Source organism: Anomaloglossus baeobatrachus, chromosome 3 (assembly GCF_048569485.1).
Source record: "Anomaloglossus baeobatrachus isolate aAnoBae1 chromosome 3, aAnoBae1.hap1, whole genome shotgun sequence".
Taxonomy (NCBI): domain Eukaryota; kingdom Metazoa; phylum Chordata; class Amphibia; order Anura; family Aromobatidae; genus Anomaloglossus; species Anomaloglossus baeobatrachus.
The window spans coordinates 612,435,098-612,460,594 of NC_134355.1; positions in this window are offsets into that span (position 1 = coordinate 612,435,098).

Sequence of the window (25,497 nt, forward strand, 5' to 3'; positions counted from 1 at the left end):
TGTCAGAACAGGCAGACAAGTAGGAACTACATGCCTGTTTGCTCTTAGGTCCATAGGAAAATAATAAATTGGTTCCGGACAACCCCTTTTAACCTCTAATTGGCCCATGGGATCCCAAGCTACCGTAGCTTCTTCTTGTAATATTTTTGCAACTATGGAAGTAGGTAACCTTCCATTTCAATAGCTTTCAGCTCAGGCACCCCTCCCTCCTCACTGCATCTCGAAACGCGGAATTGACTACACATCAAACAGCGACCCAACACCACCAATAGGGTAAGTATTTTCGCACTACTATTGAAGGTTAAATTCAAAGAATGGCAATGCTATATTGCAACATGATAAACGTTGTGGCCACCAAGTTGGATCAAAACCTGCTAGATTTCTCGAATTTGCTAGTAAAGCAAGACCACATTCTCTTTCATTATGTGACATCACCATAAGGCAATTTTTGGCTATTGCACATGTTACGTGAAAAAAGTTGCCATGTATCCAATTACTAGAAAATTAGGCTTGCCCCTTCCGAAACAGCTGCATCAAATGACTGGGCTAAAATGAAGCGATATCCCTGACACGGCACAAAAAACCTATATAAATAATAATAATAATAATAATAATATGGGGGGGTTCTTTTGTGAAACCATTCACAATAATCCATAAAAGTCCATGTGTAGGATGAGAAAATGAAGGCACACGCCAATAGTTAGAATTCATCATCCCTATCTGGTAAAAATATTTGAAAGAAAATAGCGCGCTTCAAAGGGTGATCGCCGGTTACACTTCCAATAGATGTCTTTCTCGGCTTAGTGCTTTTTAAACATTTCGACCAAATAACGTATTATTGCTTGCCTTAATTTTCTCATTCAATGTATGGACTAAAATGTTGCCATGCAGCCCCAATCAAAGGAAGACTTTGGCCAAAACTGATATGCGGTTTTATGCCTTCTGAATTAATCCATATGTCATCTCGTAACTTCACTACCTGCCTTCCCCAAATCATGTATTTGTAGTCCCAAGGCATTCTCAATGCAGTAAATTACACTGTGGCCGGCTGTATGTTGTATTGTGCCTGCTTTAATAATGTTGAAGATTTGTGCCTGCGTAGTAAAACAATGAAGGGAACCACTGTATGCTTTACTGCACTGTGCTTGGTACAAGACAAGAACATCTGCAAGCTTTGAAGGAGCCCATGATGTTGGACAGCCAGAGAATGTCAACTAAGTCAGAAGGTATTCGTTTATAACCTGGTCTGTGTGACTCTTCATGATATTGGTTGTGCCCAGATGATTGGTAATTTGCTTACACCATTCTAAAAAGGGATTTTTCAAAGTTTCACTGCAACAGACTTAGGGACTTGTTTAAAATGCTTGTCAGTTCATTTAAAGGGAATCTTAGTAGAACAACCCTCCTAAGCCACCATCATGGGCAGTGGCGTAACTACCACGGTCGCAGCGGTCGCGATCGTGACCGGACCCTGGAGGGTAGGGGCCCGGCGGCCGCCAGGCAGATCAGCAGCCAGCTCCTGTCAGCGTGAGAGGAGCTACGCTGATCTGTCACAGACCACGCGGCCACTATTTGACCTGCTGCCGCCGCCGACACCGGGCCCCCCTACCTGGTGTCAGCGGCGGCACCGGGGCCCCCTGCCTGGTGTCAGCGGCTGCGGCGTCTCCCCCGTCACCGCGCACAGTAATGATGAAGCATAGCGCGGCCAGTGCCGCGCTATGCATCACCATTCTCCCCCTGTGCGGTGACGTCACTCCCGAGCGACTGCTGTGCTGAGTGCACAAAGTGCAGGACTGAGGACGGGAGGACCCCGTCAGCACCGGGAGAACGAGCAGTGGGGAGGACAGCAGCGGTGGAAGGAAGAGAGAAGGTGAGTACTTGTTGTTTTTTTTTTTTAATATAAGTGAGTAAACGGTGGCCAGAGGCTTGGGAAGGCAGTTCTGGGGAAGCTGCATTATTATACATGGAAACCTGGAGAGGCTGCTTTATACATGGAGGTCTGAGGAGGCTGCATTATATATGGAGGTCTGGGGAAGCTGCATTATTATACATGGAAGCCTGGAGAGGCTGCTTTATACATGGAGGTCTGAGGAGGCTGCATTATATATGGAGGTCTGGGGAAGCTGTATTATTATACATGGAAGCCTGGAGAGGCTGCTTTATACATGGAGGTCTGGAGAGGCTGCATTATTATACATGGAGGTCTGGAGAGGCTGCTTTATACATGGAAGCCTGGAGAGGTTGGTTTATACATGGAGGTCTGAGGAGGCTGCATTATATATGGAGGTCTGGGGAAGCTGCATTATTATACATGGAAGCCTGGAAAGGCTGCTTTATACATGGAGGTCTGAGGAGGCTGCATTATATATGGAGGTCTGGGGAAGCTGCATTATTATACATGGAAGCCTGGAAAGGCTGCTTTATACATGGAGGCCTGGAGAGGCTGCTTTATACATGGAGGTCTGGGGAGGCTGCATTATTATACATGGAGGCCTGGAGAGGCTGCATTATACATGGAGGCCTGGAGAGGCTGCATTATACATGGAGGCCTGGAGAGGCTGCATTATACATGGAGGCCTGGAGAGGCTGCATTATACATGGAGGCCTGGAGATACTGCATTATACATGGAGGCCTGGAGATACTGCATTATACATGGAGGCCTGGAGATACTGCATTATACACGGAGGCCTGGAGATACTGCATTATACATGGAGGCCTGAGGAGGCTGGGTGCATTGTTATACATGGAGGCCTGGAGAGGCTGGCTGCTATATTATACATGGAGGCCTGAGGAGGCTGGCTGCATTATTATACATGGAGGCCTGGAGAGGCTGGCTGCATTATTATATATGGAGGTCTGGGGGGGCTGCATAATACAAAATGAAGGACACCTTATACATGGAATATAGGGGTGCATTATGCATGGAGGATTGCATAATGCAATATGAAGTTTTATGGGGTTGCATTATAATACATATAGGACTATGGGGGCTACATTATAATATATGGAGGACTATGGAGGCTACCTTATACATGGACTATGGGGGTGCATTATAAAACATGGAGGACTGTGGTGTAGTATAATATATGGAGAACTATGGGGTGAATTATAATATATGGAGAACTATGAGAAATTCATTATAATAATTGGAGGGCTACTTTATACATGTAGGACTATAGGGCTGCATTATAATATATGGAGGACTATGTGGTGCAGTATAAAATATGGAGAACTATGGGGTGAATTATAATACATAGAGAACTATGAGAAATTCATGATAATAATTGAAGGGCTACTTTATACATGGAGGATTATGGGGGTGCATTATAATATATGGAGGACTATGTGGTGCAGTATTATATATTAAGTACTATGGGGTGAATTATAATGCATGGAGAACTATGGGAAATGCATTATAATACATGGAGGACTATAGACGTGTATTCTAATATATGAAGGGTTATGTTGGACCCTTTATACTATTTGGAAGGCAATGTGGGAGCCATTATAGTATTTGGAGAACTATATACAAGGGGGGACAAAGATACAAGCAGAGGATGGGAACATTTTGTGCTGAGGGAAAAAGTCTCTTTCCCTCAGCACCCAGCTTTCCCATGCTCTGCTATACATCATTTCTCAGTACCCAGCTTTCCCATGCTCTGATATGGGAAAGCTGGGTGCTGAGGGAATGATGTATAGCAGAGCATGGGGACGCTGGGTGCCGAGGACAAGATGGATATCAGAACATAGGAAAGCTGGGTACTGATAGAGGGATTTCAGATCATGGGAAATCTGGGTGCTGAGGGTAAGAGCCAAGTGTTAGCATCATTATCCTGTACTCTGAGTGTCACTGTCATTATCCCGTACCCTAAGTGTCGGTGTATGTGGAGGGGGGGCCCAGATCTGAACTTTGCACCGGGGCCCATCAAACTCTAGTTACGCCACTGATCATGGGCATATACAGTTAGGTCCAGAAATATTTGGACAGTGACACAATTTTCGCGAGTTGGGCTCTGCATGCCACCACATTGGATTTGAAATGAAATCTCTACAACAGAATTCAAGTGCAGATTGTAACGTTTAATTTGAAGGTTTGAACAAAAATATCTGATAGAAATTGTAGGAATTGTACACATTTCTTTACAAACACTCCACATTTTAGGAAGTCAAAAGTAATTGGACAAATAAACCAAACCCAAACAAAATATTTTTATTTTCAATATTTTGTTGCGAATCCTTTGGAGGCAATCACTGCCTTAAGTCTGGAACCCATGGACATCACCAAACGCTGGGTTTCCTCCTTTTTAATGCTTTGCCAGGCCTTTACAGCCACAGCCTTCAGGTCTTGCTTGTTTGTGGGTCTTTCCGTCTTAAGTCTGGATTTGAGCAAGTGAAATGCATGCTCAATTGGGTTAAGATCTGGTGATTGACTTGGCCATTGCAGAATGTTCCACTTTTTTGCACTCATGAACTCCTGGGTAGCTTTGGCTGTATGCTTGGGGTCATTGTCCATCTGTACTATGAAGCGCCGTCCGATCAACTTTGCGGCATTTGGCAGAATCTGGGCTGAAAGTATATCCCGGTACACTTCAGAATTCATCCGGCTACTCTTGTCTGCTGTTATGTCATCAATAAACACAAGTGAACCAGTGCCATTGAAAACCATGCATGCCCATGCCATCACGTTGCCTCCACCATGTTTTACAGAGGATGTGGTGTGCCTTGGATCATGTGCCGTTCCCTTTCTTCTCCAAACTTTTTTCTTCCCATCATTCTGGTACAGGTTGATCTTTGTCTCATCTGTCCATAGAATACTTTTCCAGAACTGAGCTGGCTTCATGAGGTGTTTTTCAGCCAATTTAACTCTGGCCTGTCTATTTTAGGAATTGATGAATGGTTTGCATCTAGATGTGAACCCTTTGTATTTACTTTCATGGAGTCTTCTCTTTACTGTTGACGTAGAGACAGATACACCTACTTCACTGAGAGTGTTCTGGACTTCAGTTGATGTGAACGGGTTCTTCTTCACCAAAGAAAGTATGCGGCGATCATCCACCACTGTTGTCATCCGTGGACGCCCAGGCCTTTTTGAGTTCCCAAGCTCACCAGTCAATTCCTTTTTTCTCAGAATGTACCCGACTGTTGATTTTGCTGCTCCAAGCATGTCTGCTATCTCTCTGATGGATTTTTTCTTTTTTTTCAGCCTCAGGATGTTCTGCTTCACCTCAATTGAGAGTTCCTTAGACCGCATGTTGTCTGGTCACAGCTTCCAAATGCAAAACCACACACCTATAATCAACCCCAGACCTTTTAACTACTTCATTGATTACAGGTTAACGAGGGAGACGCCTTCAGAGTTAATTGCAGCCCTTAGAGTCCCTTGTCCAATTACTTTTGGTCCCTTGAAAAAGAGGAGGCTATGCATTACAGAGCTATGATTCCTAAACCCTTTCTCCGATTTGGATGTGAAAACTCTCATATTGCAGCTGGGAGTGTGCACTTTCAGCCCATATTATATATATAATTGTATTTCTGAACATGTTTTTGTAAACAGCTAAAATAACAAAACTTGTGTCACTGTCCAAATATTTCTGGACCTAACTGTAAGTCATAGGAAGCTGAATGAACTGATATCTTGTAATCTACGATCCAATGTCTTATTTCAGAGAAGTCAATATTTTTTTTAATATCTACATGAGCTGAACCTCCCCCGAACACCACTCCTGCCCCACACTGGCTGCCTGTGGGATGGAAGCTGAAGCATTATGAGAGGACTAGTGATGGGCGAACACTAAAATGCTCGATCCTCGAGTCGAGCAAGTCAGACACTCTGAAAGTGCTCAAATAACAAGTATAATGGAAGTCAATGATTGGCCTGCTTGGGGCTCTGCCCATTTACAGCCAGCTATAAACAGAGTATTTCTGGGGGATGGTGTGTTTTTTTTTTTTTCTTTTGACACCCTACATCCTGAAGTGTTGCTTTACCCCAGTGAGAGCCATTCAAAGACTGCAAATGTCTCTCCCTGGGGTGTCTGCACATATCATGCAGTGAAGGAGGCCTGTGCGTTGTGGTAGTTGTTTCATGGACGAAACATCTGAGCACCTGCACTACTCAGCCGAGCACCGAGAGTACCTGAGCACTCTGATGCCCATATAGATGACTTGGGAAGGTTGAGCCTCATAACAGAGGCAATCCAAAAAAATCCAAGAAAAGTCCAGCAATCCCAAACAATAAAAAATTCCAAAACTTTATTTAACATTTTAAAATTCCATAGTTAGGACTCCATTAAATGGGAAACAGATTACGCATTTCAGATCCAACAGATCCTTACTCATAGTGGTGGAGTGGTTGATAAGTATTTTTTTGTTTTTTGAGCCTCCTAACAGGTTCCCTTTGATCAGTCATGGTGATGATTGTTATTTTTTTTTCTTCATTCATAATTTGTATCATTCATGCATAGCAGTAATATTATTTGCTTGCCCCTACACACGATACACATAAGGATTTCATCACAAGAACCACTATTTACCTCTTGATATGGAGTGATAATCTAATTAGAAGCACACACCCATGTTTCTAATACACGCCTACATGATACACATAGATAGATCAGTTTATAAATTAGATTTTCTAAATACCAGCAATTTAGACTTTTGTTAACTGAAACGCGTTGTCCGTAACTGTCTGTTTTTTAATTGAACCTAACAATAAACCTTTGCTCTTGAAGTATTTACAAACTTGCACTGATATCCTGATATTCATCCTCCGGAAGCGTCGAAAGGGATTTATTCTATTTACTGCGTACCCAAGTAGGAGCACCCTTACAGGCCTCCCATTGCTTTCCCGAGGATTCGTACTGCATACTGGAGGATTAATAAAAGAGTTGATCCACTACACGGATCACACAAACGAAAACTGAAGAAATCTGCACGGTGGGTGTAAAATTAGTTCGATCATTGCAATCTGTGTTCACATACATCTACACTTAGATTTGGCGCCCCTTTGTCTTCCTCTTTTTTCTTTTCATTTATTCTGTATTTAAAAAATGTTTTACCTCAAAGAAAGAATAATTTGTGATCCCGTGCTGTAATGTCTGTATACTTTATTACATTCTCCCCGGCCCAGGAGATGTGGTATGATCAGACCATGTCGCTGTACGGTCAGACTTGGCCATTACACAGCACATAGCAGGGACACATATATAAGATTATCTCAGCACAGAAATATTATTTTAAACATCCAATTGTAGAAATTATTATTGTTATTATTATTATTCTAAGATACAGGATTTCTCCTGCACATCCCACATATTCTGGTACTGTGTACCCCAATATAGTAGACTACAATTGAAACCTTCAAAAGAAACCTGAAGACCTACCTCTGCCGAGAAGCCTACAATCTGCAGTAACCCTCATTCTACTATATTGCTGCACGAAAGCTCTACCCTCACCTACTGTATCCTCATCCCTCCCCTGTAGACTGTGAGCCCTCGCGGGCAGGGTCCTCTTTCCTCCTCGTCCATAAACGGACCCACGGTGCAGATTGTAAATCCACACCATGCCAATTTATGCTGTGGATTCGTAGTGCAGATTTCACAAATTGCAAAGCAAAGGGAGAAATCTTCAGAAAATCTACAAAATCCATAATAACATCCTTAGAATATTTGTCCAATGAGAAGTGAAAGAATCTAATTGGACAGAAGCCAGTAATTACTACATCTACTCAAAGAAAAAATTGGGGCACACTAACCGAATAACAGAAAAACATACAGGTGGTATCACAGTCAGTCCATACAAGGACCTCCCCAGTGTTGGGGAAACATACATCAAGGTTTTTGTGTGCCCCTACCCCTTCTCTTTCATTATTTCATTGGCACCTTGTGCATTGGACTTATTTGGCTTTTTTTTTGCTATTTGATACATTGGGGTTTTGAGTGCTTCCTGGGTCTCTATAGCTGTGGTTTTTCTCTTGTTTATATTTATCACTATTTATTATCACTGAAATATCTGTGTATCAATTTGAGTATCAAAAAACCTCACTGCTTCACCACCACCGTGTGGAACTGCCACCCTACCGCCGTGCGGAGCTGCCGCCCCACCACAATGCGGAGCTGCCTCCCAACCTACACCCCACCTACTGTCTCCTCCCCAAAATCCTATAGATTGTAAACCCGCAAGGGTAGGGTCCTCTTCCCTCTGTACTAGTCTGTCTACTGTAACTTGTATATGTATTCTGTATGTAACCCCTTCACATGAACAGCACCATGGAATTAATGGTGTTCTATAAATAAATAATAATAATAACTGGAACATGTTTTATACGTGTTCATCAGATGAAATTGTGCCTCGCATACCTTCTTGCCTACTATTCCCATGATTTAATTATATATTGTGGTCATTTACTTTATGGGTTTTTGAACCTCAACATAGTTAGGTTATATAAAGGTTAGTTTGTGTATTATTGTATTGTTAGTTTTTTTGGTTTTTTTTATATATAGTTCTCCTATGTCTCTCTTTCCTTCTTCACTCTTTCCCCTTCTCTTTAACCCAACCAATAAAACTATTTGATCTCCAACTTCCTATTTCCTTTCACTCTCCTCCCTTCCTTATGATCTAGATATATATTATATTAAGTTTGTTGTTAATCTGTAATTTATGTGCATTATTTAAATAAATTCTATGATATTACTCTTCCCCCTTTAATTGTTAAACCCTTTAATAAAAATATTTTAACACTGGAACATGTTTTATTAGTTATTTAATCTATCTATATATATAATTGCCTTATTCTGTCTGTCTGTCTGTCTGTCTGTCTTGCTCCAAAATTGTGTCCTTACCGTGACATGTCCTTACAGTGACAAACAGCGGATTGGCTGCTGGGCTTGCCATGGCCCCGCCCCCCGCACGGATTGGCCGCTCGCCTCGGGTCCGCCCCCCGCCGCACGGATTGGCCATGTCCTTACGGTGACAAACAGCGGATTGGCCGCTGGGCTCGCCATGTCCCCGCCCCCCGCACGGATTGGCCGCTCGGCTTCACAGATTCGCCATGGCCCCGCCCCCCGCACGGATTGGCCGCTCGGCCTCACGGATTGGCCGCTCGCCTCGGCTCCTCCCCCCGCACAGATTGGCCGCTCGCCTCGGCTCCGCCCCCCGCACAGATTGGCCGCTCGCCCAGGCTCTGTCCCCCACACGGAATGGCCTCTCACCCCGAGGTGAGTGCATCAAGGTCCTGCAGCGCCGGAACACACACACACACGCACACACATAAGAACAGACACACACATCAGATCACACTCACTCTCACACACACCTCACACACACATCAGATCGCATCCACATACTCACAACATCCTGTGATATCGCTTGCTTCTCGGCGGCGATACTGTGCAGTGACCTTCCAGGACCTGCCGGAGGATCACATGGCCGGAAGCATGTGGTATCTCTGGATGTTGTGATTGTGTCAGCGTGTATGTGCGATATCGTCAGTGTGTATGTGTGAGTGTATGCGATCGGATGTGCGTGAGTGTGTTCTGATGTGTGAGTGTGTGTGTGTGTGAGTGTATGCGATCGGATCTGTGAGTGTCGGCAGAGGAGCACGGCGTGCAGCACAGCTGCTGGGACCGCCCACCGGTGGGCACAGGGAGAAGTGGGGTGTGTGTGTGAGTGTATGCGATCAGATATGTGCGTGTTTACTGTCTGATGTGTGACTATGGAGCACGATGGGGGGTGCGCAGCATGGGGGATGGAGCACGATGGGGGGTGCGCAGCATGGGGGATGGAGCACGATGGGGAGTGCGCAGCATGGGGGATGGAGCACGATGGGGAGTGCGCAGCATGGGGGATGGAGCACGATGGGGGGTGCGCAGCATGGGGGATGGAGCACGATGGGGGGTGCGCAGCATGGGGGATGGAGCACGATTGGGAGTGTGCAGCATGGGGGATGGAGCACGATGGGGGGTGCGCAGCATGGGGGATGGAGCACGATGGGGAGTGCGCAGCATGGGTGATGGAGCACGTTTGGGAGTGCGCAGCATGGGGGATAGAGCACGATGGGGAGTGCGCAGCATGGGGGATGGAGCACGTTTGGGAGTGCGCAGCATGGGGGATGGAGCACGATGGGGAATGCGCAGCATGGGGGATGGAGCACAATGGGGAGTGCGCAGCATGGGGGATGGAGCACGATGGGGGGTGCGCAGCATGGGGGATGGAGAACGATGGGGGGTGCGCAGCATGGGGGATGGAGCACGATGGGGGTGCGCAGCATGGGGGATGGAGCACGTTTGGGAGTGCGCAGCTTGGGGGATACAGCACGATGGGGAGTGCGCAGCATGGGGGATGGAGCACAATGGGGAGTGCGCAGCATGGGGGATGGAGCACGTTTGGGAGTGTGCAGCATGGGGGATGGAGCACGATGGGGAATGCGCAGCATGGGGGATGGAGCACGATGGGGGGTGCGCAGCATGGGGGATGGAGCACGATGGGGAGTGCGCAGCATGGGGGATGGAGCACGATGGGGAGTACGCAGCATGGGGGATGGAGCACAATGGGGAGTGGGAATGGAGCACGATGGGGGGTGCGCAGCATGGGAGATGGAGCACGATGGGGGGTGCGCAGCATGAGGGATGGAGCACGATGGGAGGTGCACACCTCCCCCCAAAACACACACACACACACTGCCACACACGCACTGCACAACACACCACACACACACTGGGAACCACAAACACTGCCCTACACAGACACCCACACACACAGACAACACCGCACAGACACAACACCCAACACACAAACACCGCGGCACACACAAATATACGCACATACCGCACAACACACACATTGCACAAAACATACCTCCCCCCAAAACACACACACACACCCCACACCCACACAAACCGTGCAACACATACACAACGATACAGACACACAGCGCTCCACAAATAACGACACACAACGCAACACACAAACACCGCTCTCACCCCCCGCCACACCCAGACAACACCCAGAACATGTACAGCCCCTACACAAACACTTGGTAACTACAGACAACAACATCTATATATATATATATATATATATATATATTTATAACAAAAATCCTACATTAACTACACAATACGTAAATTCTAGAATACCCGATGCGTAGAATCGGTCCACCTTCTAGTATATATATATATAATTGCCTTATTCTGTCTGTCTTGCTCCAAAATTGTGTCACCGTGACATTGTGTCACCATGACAGCGTCGTTACAGTGACAACTGTCGGATTGGCCGCTGTGCTCGGCCTGGCCCCGCCCCCCGCATGGATTAGCCGCTCGCCCTGGCCCTCCGCACGCATCGCCCGCTCCAGCGTACACCGGCTCCCGATACTCATGTGCAGGGAGCCGGCATACGTTGACGCCTCGCCCGCTCGCCCCCGCCACACGTTGGCACACTTGGCCCCACCCCTGGCGGACATAACCTTGCGATCCTGGGATTGTAGCGGAGACGGTGTACGCTGGTAACCATGATACACATCGCGTAACTATAGGAAGCGCTTCCCTTAGTTACCTGATGTGTATCATGGTTGCCAGCGTACACCGGCTCCCAGTACACATGTGCAGGGAGCCAGCATACGCTGACGCATCGCCCGCTCAGCCCCGCCCCCGACACACGTTGCCACGCTCAGACCCGCCCCCGGCGGCCCCAGCATGGGGGATGGAGCACGATGGGGGGGGCAGCATGGAGGATGGAGCACGATGGGGGGTGTGCAGCATGGTGGATGGAGCACGATGGGGGGTGCGCAGCATGGGAGATGTAGCACGATGGGGGGTGCGCAGCATGGGGGATGGAGCACGATGGGGGGTGTGCAGCATGGGAGATGGAGCACGATGGGGAGTGCGCAGCATGGGGGATGGAGCATGATGGGGGGTGCGCAGCATGGAGGATGGAACACAATGGGGGGGTGCAGCACGGAGGATGGAGTACGATGGTGGTGTGCAGCATGGGGATGGAGCACGATGGGGGGTGCGCAGCATGGGGGATGGAGCACGATGGGGGTACACAGCATGTCGGATGGAGCACGATGGGGGGTGCGCAGCATGTCGAATGGAGCAAGATGGGGGGTGCGCAGCATGGGGGATGGAGCATGATAGGGGTGCACAGCATGTTGTATGGAGCACGATGGGGGGTGCGCAGCATGTCGGATGGAGCACGATGGGGGGTGCGCATCATGGGGGATGGAGCACGATAGGGGGTGCGCAGCATGGGGGGTGGAGCACGATGGGGGGTGCGCAGCATGGGGGATGAAGCACGATGGTGGTGCACAGCATGTCGGATGGAGCACGATGGGGGGTGCGCAGCATGTCGGATGGAGCACGATGGGGGGTGCGCAGCATGGAGGATGGAGCATGATAAGAGGTGCGCAGCATGGGGGATGGAGCACGATGGGGGGGTGCAGCATGGAGAATGGAGCACGATGGGGGGTGTCCAGCATGAAGGATGGAGCACGATGGGGGGTGCGCAGCTTGGGAGATGTAGCACGATGGGGGTGCGCAGCATGGGGGATGGAGCACGATGGGGGGTGTGCAGCATGGGAGATGGAGCACGATGGGGAGTGCGCAACATGGGGGATGGAGCACGATGGGGGGTGCGCAGCATGGAGGATGGAACACAATGGGGGGTGTGCAGCATGGAGGATGGAGTACGATGGGGGGGTGCAGCATGGGGATGGAGCACGATGGGGGGTGCGCAGCATGGGGGATGGAGCACGATGGGGGTACACAGCATGTCGGATGGAGCACGATGGGGGGTGCGCAGCATGTCAGATGAAGCACGATGGGGGGTGCGCAGCATGGGGGATGAAGCACGATGGGGGTGCACAGCATGTCGGATGGAGCACGATGGGGGGTGCGCAGCATGTCGGATGGAGCTTGATGGGGGGTGCGCAGCATGGGGGATGGAGCACAATAGGGGGTGCGCAGCATGGGGGATGGAGCACGATGGGGGGTGCGCAGCATGGGGGATGGAGCACGATGGGGGGTGCGCAGTATGGGGGATGAAGCACGATGGGGGGTGCGCAGCATGGGGGATGGAGCACGATGGGGGGTGCGCAGCATGGGGGATGGAACACGATGGGAGGTTCGCAGCATGGGGGATGGAGCACGATGAGGTGTGCGCAGCATGGGGGATGGAGCACGATCGGGGGTGCACAGCATAGGGGATGGAGCACGATGGGGATGCGCAGCATGGGGGAAGGAGCATGATGGGGGGTGTGCAGCATGGTGGATGGAGCACGATAGGGGGTGCGCAGCATGGGGGATGAAACACAATGGGGGGTGCGCAGCATGGGGGATGGAGCACGATGGGGGGGTGCGCAGCATGGGGGATGGAACACGATGGGAGGTGCGCAGCATGGGAGATGGAGCATGATGAGGGGTGCGCAGCATGGGAGATGGAGCACGATGAGGGGTGCGCAGCATGGGGGATGGAGCACGATAGGAAGTGCGCTGCATGGGGGATGGAGCACGATGGGGATGCGCAGCATGGGGGAAGGAGCACGATGGGGGGTGCGCAGCATGGGGGATGGAGCACGATGGGGGTGCACACCTCCCCCTAAAACACACACTGCCACACGCGCACCGCACAACACACCACACACACACTGGGAACCACAAACACCACCCTACACAGACACCCACACACACACAGACAACACCGCAGACACACAACACCCAACAAAAAAACACCACGGCATACATAAATATACGCACATACAACACACACACTGCACAAAACATACCTCCCCCAAAATACACACACGCACTCCACACCCACACAAACCGCGCAACACACACAGCATCACACACACAGATCGCTGCAGACACACAGCGCTCCACAAACAGCGCAACACACACAACGCAACACACATACAACACCGCTCTCACACACCCCCACACCCAGACAACACCCAGAACATTTACAGCGCCCTACACAAACACTTGGTAACTACACACAACAACATCTATATATATATATATATATATAACAAAAATCATACATTAACTATACAATACGGAAATTCTAGAATACCCGATGCGTTAGAATCGGGCCACCTTCTAGTATATAAATAAGACTATTCCTATTATTGGTAATGATGAACAATTGAAACCAGACGTTTACATACACTATCTAAAAAGACACATATGCATGTTTTTCTCACTATACAGTTAGGTCCAGAAATATTTGGACAGTGACACAATTTTCGCGAGTTGGGCTCTGCATGCCACCACATTGGATTTGAAATGAAATCTCTATAACAGAATTCAAGTGCAGATTGTAACGTTTAATTTGAAGGTTTGAACAAAAATATCTGATAGAAATTGTAGGAATTGTACACATTTCTTTACAAACACTCCACATTTTAGGAGGTCAAAAGTAATTGGACAAATAAACCAAACCCAAACAAAATATTTTTATTTTAAATATTTTGTTGCGAATCCTTTGGAGGCAATCACTGCCTTAAGTCTGGAACCCATGGACATCACCAAACGCTGGGTTTCCTCCTTCTTAATGCTTTGCCAGGCCTTTATAGCCGCAGCCTTCAGGTCTTGCTTGTTTGTGGGTCTTTCCGTCTTAAGTCTGGATTTGAGCAAGTGAAATGCATGCTCAATTGGGTTAAGATCTGGTGATTGACTTGGCATTGCAGAATGTTCCACTTTTTTGCACTCATGAACTCCTGGGTAGCTTTGGCTGTATGCTTGGGGTCATTGTCCATCTGTACTATGAAGCGCCGTCCGATCAACTTTGCAGCATTTGGCTGAATCTGGGCTGAAAGTATATCCCGGTACACTTCAGAATTCATCCGGCTACTCTTGTCTGCTGTTATGTCATCAATAAACACAAGTGACCCAGTGACATTGAAAGCCATGCATGCCCATGCCATCACGTTGCCTCCACCATGTTTTACAGAGGATGTGGTGTGCCTTGGATCATGTGCCGTTCCCTTTCTTCTCCAAACATTTTTCTTCCCATCATTCTGGTACAGGTTGATCTTTGTCTCATCTGTCCATAGAATACTTTTCCAGAACTGAGCTGGCTTCATGAGGTGTTTTTCAGCAAACTTAACTCTGGCCTGTCTATTTTTGGAATTGATGAATGGTTTGCATCTAGATGTGAACCCTTTGTATTTACTTTCATGGAGTCTTCTCTTTACTGTTGACTTAGAGACAGATACACCTACTTCACTGAGAGTGTTCTGGACTTCAGTTGATGTTGTGAACGGGTTCTTCTTCACCAAAGAAAGTATGCGGCGATCATCCACCACTGTTGTCATCCGTGGACGCCCAGGCCTTTTTGAGTTCCCAAGCTCACCAGTCAATTCCTTTTTTCTCAGAATGTACCCGACTGTTGATTTTGCTACTCCAAGCATGTCTGCTATCTCTCTGATGGATTTTTTCTTTTTTTTCAGCCTCAGGATGTTCTGCTTCACCTCAATTGAGAGTTCCTTAGACCGCATGTTGTCTGGTCACAGCAACAGCTTCCAAATGCAAAACCACACACCTGTAATCAACCCCAGACCTTTTAACTACTTCATTGATTACAGGTTAACGAGGGAGACGCCTTCAGAGTTAATTGCAGCCCTTAGAGTCCCTTGTCCAATTACTTTTGCTCCTTTAAAAAAAGGAGGCTATGCATTACAGAGCTATGATTCTTAAACCCTTTCTCCGATTTGGATGTGAAAACTCTCATATTGCAGCTGGGAGTGTGCACTTTCAGCCCATATTATATATATAATTGTATTTCTGAACATGTTTTTGTAAACAGCTAAAATAACAAAACTTGTGTCACTGTCCAAATATTTCTGGACCTAACTGTATGACATAAAATCTGAAGAAACCTTTCCCGTTTTAGGTCATTTAGAATTACCAAAGTTATATTTACCAAATGCCAGCATAACGAGAGAGAGAGAGAATGTTTTAAGGCATTTTTATTACTTTTTACAAAGTCAAAGGTTTACATACACTTAAGGGTGCTTTACACACTGCGACATCACTAGTGTTTGCTAGCGATGTCGAGCGCGATAGCACCCGCCCCCGTCGTACGTGACATTTGGTGCTCGCTGCCGTAGCGAAAAATATCGCTACGGCAGCGTCACACGCACATACCTTGTCAGCGATGTCGCTGTGACCGCCGAACAATCCCTCCCTCAAGGGGGAGGTGCGTTCGGCGTCATAGCAACGTCACTGCGGCGTCACTAAGCGGCCGGCCAATAGAAGCGGAGGGGCGGAGATGAGCGGGGCGTAACATCCCGCCCACCTCCTTCTTTCCGCATTGCCGGTGGATGCAGGTAAGGAGATGTTTGTCGCTCCTGCAGTGTCACACACAGCGATGTGTGGTGCCACAGGAACGACGAACAACATTGTACCTGTGGCAGCAGCGGCGATATTAAGGAAAGGAGCGATGTGTCAACGATCACCGTTTTTAAATGATTTTTTGATCGTTGCTCGTCGCTCCTTGGTGTCACACGCTGCGATGTCGCTACCGGCGCCAGATGTGCGTCACTAATGACGTGACCCTGACGATATATCGGTAGCGATGTCGCAGCGTGTAAAGCCCCCTTTAGAGTACTGTGCCTTTAAACAATGTGGAACAGCCCATATGATGATGTCATGTCTTTGGAGCTTCTGATAGGTTTATTGGCAACATCTGAGTTAATTACAGACACACCTGTGGATGTATTGTAATGCACACCTGAAAGACACTGCTTCTTTGTGTAGTCTCATGGGAAAGTCAAAATAAATCAGCCAAGATCTCAGGAAGAGAGTTGTAGACTTGCACAAGCCTGGTTTATTCTTGGGTGCAATTTCCAGATACCTGAAGGTGCCTTATTATCTGTACAAACATTTTACAGATAAGATGGAAATATCCAGCTATCATACTGCTCAGGAAGGACAACGGGTTCTGTTTACCAGTGATGAACGTGCTTTGGTCAGACACATGCATATCAACCCAAGAACAAAAGCAAATCACCTTGTGAAAATGCTGGTGGAAGCTGGTAAGATTGTGTCAATATCCACAGTGAAACAAGTACTTTATCAACATTGACTGAAAGGTCACTCTGCCAGGAAGAAGCCATTACTCCAAAAGAAACATAAAAAATGCAGATTAATGTTTGTAAATGCACACAGGAGCAAAGACCTTAATTTTTGGAGACATGTCCTGTGGTTTGCCAATACTAAAATTGACCTTTTTGGCCCAGTGACCATCGTAACGCTTGGAGGAAAAAGGGAGAAGCTTTGAAGTCTAAGAACATCATCCTAACTGTGAAACATGAGGGTGGCAGTATCATGTTGTGGGGTTTTGCTGCAGCAGGGACTGGTGCCCATCACAAAATAGATGGCATCATGAGAAAAGAAGAGTATGTGTATATACTAAAGCAACATCTCAACACATCAGCCAGGAACGTAAAGCTTAGGTGGAAATGGGTTTTCCAAATGGCCAATGACCCAAAGCATAGTGCTAAGCGTGCTACAAAGTGGCTTAAGGGCAATCACGGTAATACTTTGTCGTTGATGTCAGCTGTGAATTGACAGCTGGCATCAAGCCCAGGAGATAGTAATGGATAGGCCTTTTATCAGACACCCCCATTACTAACCTAGTAAGTTTATAGTTAAAAAACACACAGGAAAAAAGTTTATTTTAATAAATACTCCCACCCACTCTCTTGTTCACCAATTTATTGAATAAAAAAAATCCTTGATGTTCCCATAATCCAATGGTGTAATGTTCCATGACAACCATCGATTCTTATGAAATTTTGTTCTAAGAATGTTCTCAGAACAAGGCTCCATAGGTCACTGCCAGTCAGAAACCGACGTGAATTTCTCAAAAGCGGTGACATTACCGTGTATGAGAAATTCCTGGCTACCTATGGAGCCTCATTCTGAGAACATTCTGAGAACAAAGTTCCATAGTAGTTGTCACGGGCGGCGGGGCGCTGCGCTCACTAACGCTCGGGTCCAGCGCTGCTGCTGCTCAGTGGCTCGAGCGGTCGGCCGGATCCGGGGACTCGAGCGGCGCTCCTCGCCCGTGAGTGAAAAGGAGGTGGTTTGTTTGGGGATTTAGTCCGTGACGCCACCCACGGGTTGTGGTGAAGGTGGGCACCACCGCTGCTGGTGACGGGGATCCCGGGAGCGATGGTAGGGAGCAGCTGGGATGTTGTTTTTCCCCTCCGTGGGTAGGGGTTGGTGGTCCCGTGGCCCGGTGGTGTGACGGGGAGGCAGGGTCGGTGAGGTGCAAGGTTGCAGGGACAGCGCGGCACGGTGCCGGATGGCACAGGTGTACTCACTCAGCAAGAGATGCACAAAGTCTCCGGTAAACCAAACGGCTGGATGGACGGGTCCCGCAGCCGGCTGCTGTGTCTCTCCCCGGACAGGTGATGGTGGCTGTCTCTCCCTGCACCTTTGTGTACTGTGTCGACTCCAATGGCTTCCCAACGGTAGTCCGCTCCCCGGTGTATAGATACCGGAGGAGCCCGTTTTGCCCGCAGGCGCTGGCGCTTGGACTTCTAGCCGGTGGCGGTGGCTGTATGTTCTCACGGTGTGAGCAGTTGCCTTCAATCAGGACTTGGTTGTTAGGGAACCCCGGGGGTTCCTGTCACATTCGGATTTCACTATTGACGGCGGCTCCAAGCCTAGTCGGGGTCCGATGGCCCTGCCTGTGTGGGCTTAGCTTCACTCCGTTCCCCGGTCCGGTGGGCCACCGCCCAGCCCCGGTCCTCTGCGGAGTTCCACCAACTCCTGCAGACAGCCACCACTGTCTGCCAACCTTGCTGTCAGTGCCTGGGCTCCGACCCAGACACCTCAAGTACGTGACCTCTCTCTTTCACCTCCAAGACTAATCTGTCACTTTTCCCGCCTCCAGGCCTGTGAGTGTGGGTGTGGCCAATTGCCTGGCTCCACCCCACCTGGTGTGGACATCAGACCCTGGAGGGAGGCAACAAGGGTTTTGTGTCTGACTAATGTAACTGTCTGGAGGTGGGGGTGTGTGAGTGTTTTGTCTGTGGCTACCTGGCTAGTCCAGGGCACCACATAGTCGATAGGCGTCGGTGGACATTACTACATTGGATTACATTTGAACTTACAGGATTTCTTTTCAACTTATAAGTTGATGAACAAGCGATTGTGGGGGAGTGTTTATTCACCAATTGGATTACGTTGAAACTTCAAGGATTTTTAAAATTCAATAAATTGGTGAACTAGGGTATGTCGGAGCGTGTTTATTCAAATAAAATATTTTATCCCTGTGTGTGTGTGTGTGTGCTTTTTTTTAACGCTTTACTTACCTGGTTATAAATAGGGGTGTCTGATAGATGCCTCTACATTGCTAACTCCTGGCCTTGATACCAGCTGTTCATTCACAGCTGACATCAACCCCACAAGTATTACTCTGAATTAAACTGCACCAGGACAATCTGGAAGAGCCTGGCAAAGCACCAGAATTATGGCATCTAATATATGTGGAACTTCTGAGGTGACTGTGGGCTGCTATTTTAGGCTAGGAGGGGACAAATAATCATGACCCATTCCACACTGATAATACCAGCCCCGATCTGTCTGCTTTACCTGCTAGTTATAAAAAATATTCTGGAGCCAATATAATTTTTTTTCTTAAATGTTCACAGCAGCGTACAGGCATCTTCCACATGCAATAAATCTTATAGACTGGCAGTGCTGCAGCCTTTCAACAAACTTTATTAACAAATGAACAGTACCCAAACTCTGAACACAGACTTCTAAAAAAAAATGTCCTCATTCGAGTCCGAGATTCCAACACCCGTTGTCTGGTACAAACCCTGAGCTTTACCATTAAGGTTCACTCATCTCTATTTATTATACCATGTAGCTTTTTCCTGTTGTCTGTCTTTTTAATCTGATCTCTTTTATTGTTTATTTATATGCTCTGTTATATCTTTTATGGTCGTGCAATTATTCAATAAATTTGTTGTCTATTTTATTTAATTTGTTTGTGCACCGCTATTTTTTCTTTGGGCGGAACTAGTAATTGTGGATTTCTATCCCATTTGATTCTTTTGGTTTATATCTATTTATTAGATTTATTATACCTGATTTTGGAGATTTTGTGTAGGTTTCTTATTGCCCTTGGGCTATGTCTACACTTTGTGCAAAATTTACTTGTTAAAGGGAACCTTTCAGGTGCAATATACACCCAGAACCACGAGCAGTTCTGAGTGCAGATTGCTAATCCCTGCCTGACCGTCCCATCATCTAGTAGCATAGATATAAAGATCTTTAGAAAAAGTATTTATAGAGATCCTTTATGATATGCTAATGAGGCCAGGGACTAGTCTCAACTTCCCCCGACTAGTTAACCATCTTAGCATGTTAGTACGCCCACAGGGTCATGCTAACATGCTATTAAGTGCCCATTGCCCAGCATCATTGCCAGTGACGCGTGCATCTGTGTCTGTTGTCTTTGCCACTGAATAGAGGTTTAGGGTCAGTGCGCATGATCAAAATTCACCGCACTTTCGGTCATGTGCACTAGACCTCTTTGAAGCTGGTTCGCGTATACTCGGCTTCATAGTGCACATGACCGAAAGTGTGGTGACTTCTGATCATGCGCTCTGAGCCTAAACCCGGCGTCTGAGGTGGTGAGAACGGACACAGTTGCGCACGTCACCGCCAATGACACTGGGCAATGGGCATTGAATAGGATGTTAGCCTGACCCTTTGGGCATGCTAACATGCTAAGGGGGCTGCTAGTCGAGGGAACTAACGCCCTTGAGACTAGTCACTGTGCTCATTAGCAGCTCATAAAGGATCTTTAGAAATACTTTTTCTAAAGATCTCTTTATCTATGCTACTGTATACAGGGACGGTTAGGCAGGGATAGGGTTAGGCAATATGTGCCCAGATCTGCTCGTGGTTCTGGGTGCATATTGCACCTGAAAGGTTCCCTTTAAATGCAGATATTGTTTACAGATTTTACCTTATACATTGAAAAAAGTGAAAATCCACTGCATTTGTGCAACAGAATGAAAATCTGTGGCATGTTCTGATTTCATACAATAAAGTGATGACCTTTCAGGCTATGTGTTCACGGGACAATGTACCCTCGGATTTTGCCGAGGAAAACCTGCGGATTTATCTGGATTTTCCAGATAATTCCGCAGGTTTGCCAAATACAAACACTCCCCATGTTATCCTATGGGATTTGGGGAGTGCTGTATCAATGCTGCGGTATCTGCAGCTGTGGAATATGCTGCGGATGTCCCGCAGCCGCACGTAACTGCATGTCAATTATTCATGCGGAAATATCTGCAGAATTCCTGCCTTTCCACTATGGAGATAGAGGGCGGGAAATCCGCAGGTATTTCCGCACTTGTCCCGCAGGTTTACCGCAGCAAAAATGTTTGAATCCCGCAGCAATGGATAGCTGAGGATTCTGGGGAGCAGCTGCGGACAAACTTGCAATCGCTGCCCGTGGCACACAACATCGCTAGGACCCGTCGAACGTACTTACCTGCCTAGCGATGTCGCTGTGGCCGGCGAACCGCCTCCTTTCTAAGGGGGAGGTTTGTTCGGTGTCACAGCGGCGTCACTAAGAGGCAATAGAAGCAGAGGGGCGGAGATGAGCGGCCGTAACATCCCGCCCACCTTCTTCCTTCTTCATTGCAGGTGGACGGAGGTAAGATGTTCCTCGTTCCTGCGGTGTCACACATAGCGATGTGTGCTGCCGCAGGAACAACGAACAACCTGCGTCCTGCAACAGCAATGATATTTAGGATTAGAACGACGTGTCAACTATCAACTATTAGGTGAGTAATTTTGATCGTTACCGGTCGTTCCTGCGTTTCACACGCAACGACGTCGCTAACGAGGCCGGATGTGCGTCACAAATTCCGTGACCCCAGCGACATCTCGTTAGCGATGTCGTTGCGTGTAAAGCCCCCTTTAGTGTGTAGTATTCTCGGAGGTTTTCTTTGCCATTTTGTATATGATTTTTATTTCATTTTTGAAGTCCAATAAAGAAGCCAATGGACAAAAATAGCAGTAAAAAAGCCATACAAAGAGCATGTATAAAATGTTTACCGTATATAAAGTATATTTATGTCCAGTTGATCTACCTTGCGACGTGCCTGCCCTTTAATTAAGTGGGCTGGGAAGGATTGTGCATTACTTGACATTAATCAGTTCTGCTAACACTTAGCCAAGCAGTCTGCAAATGTTTCACCCACCTCGGCACATACTCCAGCCCAGGCACCATGCAATAAATTGTGTCATAATTTACCCAGACACATGGTTCCCTGAAATGCTTTATAACTTTTATTCCTGAAATGAAACGCACACTCCAAACAAGCTGCTTTTTCTGTCCACCCTCCGAAGGGCTGTGATTTATATCAGTGAAATAAAAAAGTAATTCTGCAAACCAAGAGGGGTTTTTTTCCCTGAACTGGTGAAATGCATGTTTTGTAAGTAGTTCAAACTGATTTTTTTTGCAAATCTCTGCCATCTGTAACATCCAGAGCAAGGAAGTTTATACTGGAGCCAAGAAGTCTGCTTGTAGTACAAGGTACATTGAGGAAACATATTGCAGTTTGGTGTTCTGGCGAATGCACATTAAAAATGTTAAAATGATAGAATTGTGGCCATGTTTATGGAGGGGCACTGCTGCGCGGTGGCTAATAAATAATCTGTTTTCTTTAGGATTAATATTTATTTTCCTAGCAGTGAAAAGTTGTAGTAAACTTATAACATTAATACATTCAGTTTGCTATAAAACTAAGTTTTACTGGAGATTTTTTTTTTCTTGATCCCCAATGTGGCCCTACCGTGGCGGCCTCCATCGGAGGATAATAGTCATCTGTTAGTCGTGATGAACACTTCATGGGTCATTTAAACATAGGGTCGCTACAGAAAACCAAGTGTAATTAAATCGTACAGCAGTTTTGGAGTGAAATAGGGGCTTTTCCTGGAGGGCAATTGGTAACCATTGGCCTCCATAGCAGATCTATCACCATTGAACTCTACACTTCTTCTGAAGGTTGGCTTTTTCACCACTGAGTCCATCATTGCTGCTATCTGCAGGGATAGTAATTATGTCCATGACCCATGCTTGTATCTGACAGGAGTACAAAGGTCTACTTTTAGGCTCATGGCCTGAAATGCTGGATCAGTTACATGACCTTCTGTCTAGCAGGTGCCATTTATGAGGCTTGTCTCTTCTTAGTAGACATTTGGTCCACTCATAGGTCCAACCATAGGTAACAAAGCTACTCAGGAACTTACATTGTTTGGCTTAAGGGGGCTTTACACAGTAGCGATATCAGTGACAATATCGCTATCGTGCGAACCCGCCCCCTCGTTTGTGCGTCACGGGCATATCACTGCCCGTCGCGCACAGAATCTCACTCCCACGTCACACGGCTTACCTGCCCTGCGACGTCGCTCTGGCTGGCGATCCGCCTCCTTTCTAAGGGGGCGGGTCGTGCGGCGTCACAGCGATGTCACACGGCAGCCGTCCAATAGAAGCGGAGGGGCGGAGATGAGCGGTATGTAAACATCCCGCCCACCTCCTTCCTTCCGCATTGGCGGTGGATGCAGGTAATGAGATGTTCCTGGCTCCTGTGGTGTCACACATAGCGATGTGTGCTGCCGCAGGAACGAGGAACAACATCGCTAATTAGAAATCAACGATTTTTGGTTTTAGCACGAGCTCTCCACGGCAAATGATTTGTGCCGCTTTTGCGATCGTTTTAGATCCCACAAAACTGTTACACGCTACGATATCGTTAATGACGCCGGATGTGCATCACTAATGACGTGACCCCAACGATAAAACATTAACGATATCGTAGCGTGGAAAGCCCCCTTTATTCCTGGGATTCTTCAAATAATGTCATCAAGGTATACAATTGTGCCGACCCCAAGACAGGAGCCGGTGCTGCTCGGATCCGGATCCATGGTATGGCTCGAGGGGTTCTCTGGATCCGGGGGTCGAGCGGACACTCCGAATCAAAGGGGGACGCATTTGTACGGGATTTGCCGTAGTCAGTCTGTGACGCCACCCACGGTGTGTGGTGAAGTATGGCACCACCGCTGCTGCTGTGGGACACTCGGGGGTGATGGGATGGCAGCTGGTTGTTAACCCCTCCGTGGGCAGGGATGGTTGCCCCGGGACCCAATGACTTGGTGCAGGGGACGTTGATGGCAGGGGGCGGCGCACCTGGTCAGACCAGGGAGTCTCAGCTTACTCACGGTTAAAGAAATCATACAAGTCCAGTGATTAACCAAGGTGCTGGTGGCCGGCCGCCGCGGCCAGGTGTACTCTGGTCCCCCACCCGGGCTGGTGGTCTGTATCACTTTCCTCTGCACTGTGTTGTGATGTGGTGGACTTCCCAGTGTGGAATGCGGGAGTCTGCTCCCGGTGCTATTGTTGGGAGCCGTGCCCACTGACGCTGATCTGTGGAATCTACCGGGCCCTGGCGGATACCCTATAGCTCTCTGTGGGTGGTTGTCTGCTTTTGGGACTTTGGTTGAGACAGGACCTATAATCCTGCCATCAATCAGTTAAATAGCTTGGCCGTTGGTTCCCGTCTTGGCTTCAGGGTCCGAGTACCCCCTCTGTGCACGGTTTCCGGTCGGGTCTCTGGTGTCGGAACCGGCGGGCTCATACCCGGCCCCGATCCACCTCGGATCTGCCGAGCCGTCTTCCCGTTTCCTGCTAGACACGGACCACCATCTACCACCTAGCCAATGCACCAGGGCTCCAACCCTGGTGCCTGTCAGTTTGAGCCTCAGACCTTTGGCACAGACCTGGACTCCACTCCAACTCCACTTTGCACTAGAACTTGACTCAATGTTTTCCCGCCCCGGGCTCTCCAGACCCGTAGGTGGGCGTTCTCCTTCCGCCTGGTCCTGCCCACTGCTGTGCCTGTCCTGCCCTGGGGAGGTGACTAGGGTTTCAGGTCGGCTCCTTTAACCCTGTGAGGGAAGGTGTTATGCAGGGGCCTCATGTGTGTGACTACCTGATTTGGCCAGGGCGTCACACAATTTCATCTTAGTCTGGTTCGTCACCTATTGCCTGAGTATATGTTTATATACAGATATTGTTTTTAGCAGTTTTATACCTACTTTACCTGATTTTGACCCAGCTCTTCCCTGTTTAAATCATCATTCAGGTAATTTCCTTCTTTGATTACTGGCGATCTTTTCTCCTTGTGGATTGTCACACCAGATTGGTCTAGAGTGCCTCCTGACAACTCTTCAGCCCCAATATCACTGCTCTACACTGTGTGCAGAATTATTAGGCAAATCAGTATTTTGATCACATGATAATTTTTATACATGTTGTCCTACTCCAAGCTGTATAGGCTTGAGAGCCAACTACCAATTAAGTAAATCAGGTGATGTGCATCTCTGTAATGAGGAGGGGTGTGGTGTAATGACATCAACACCCTATAAAAGGTGTGCTTAATTATTGGGCAACTTCCTTTC